The sequence below is a fragment of the Aplysia californica genome, unplaced genomic scaffold, assembly GCF_000002075.1.
Source record: "Aplysia californica isolate F4 #8 unplaced genomic scaffold, AplCal3.0 scaffold01013, whole genome shotgun sequence".
Classification (NCBI taxonomy): Eukaryota; Metazoa; Mollusca; class Gastropoda; order Aplysiida; family Aplysiidae; genus Aplysia; species Aplysia californica.
This window is the reverse complement of record NW_004798283.1, coordinates 138,100-138,991: the sequence shown is the minus strand read 5'-3', so window position 1 is coordinate 138,991 and position 892 is coordinate 138,100.

The following is an 892-nucleotide window of genomic DNA, read 5'->3' as shown; positions in this document are numbered from 1 at the left end:
TAAATAAATAAATAAATAAATAACGTATTCATAGCAGACTGTCCAACATAAAAAAGCATTCAACGGCGTGTCTGAAATGAGGGATAATAATTTCAAATTCTTTCAGACAGACAGTACGCCATGTAGACAGAAAATGATGAAGTGTGACTCAAAGACGTGGTTATATAAATTCTTTTTGACTGACAATATTTCACATAGAAAAAGATGAGATGAGACAGAAAAAAGTGTTGAAGATAATTGTTTTAGAACAACAGTATTTCACATAATATAGAAAACCATGGGGTGTGACTCTAAGAAGTGGTTAATATATTAATTCTTTAGAATGACAGAATTTCACCTATAGAAAACGATCAAGTGTGACTAACAGAAATGGTAATACCAATTCTTTTAGACTGGCAGTATTTCATGTATAGAAAACGATGAAGTGTGACTAAAAAAAGTGGTGATATCAATTCTTTTAGACTAACAATATTTCACCTAGAAAAAGATGAGATGAGACGAAAAGAAGAGTTGAGGAAAATTCTTTCAGACTGACAGTATTTCACACATAGTAAACGATGCGGTAGGACTCAAAGAAGGCGGGATATTAATTCTGTCATTTTGACAATAATATTTCCCGCGTAGAAACAAGGTGATCAGACTGACACGGTCTGGGGTAGGTTTCTATTACTCCGCCATCTCTTTGACACTTGTCTACGTCCACGAGGATCGATGGTTAGTGGGAAGCTGTGCTAGGGATGACGTGGAGATATTGCGGTGCCAAAGGGCAGCCCAAAGGCCGATCGGACGCGGATATTGCGCCTATTTCAGGCCCGCCATATGTCTCATCGGCGGATCCTTCTGTCTGTTCGGTAAATACTCTTGGTGCTATTTGGAACCCCCCCCTCTCTCT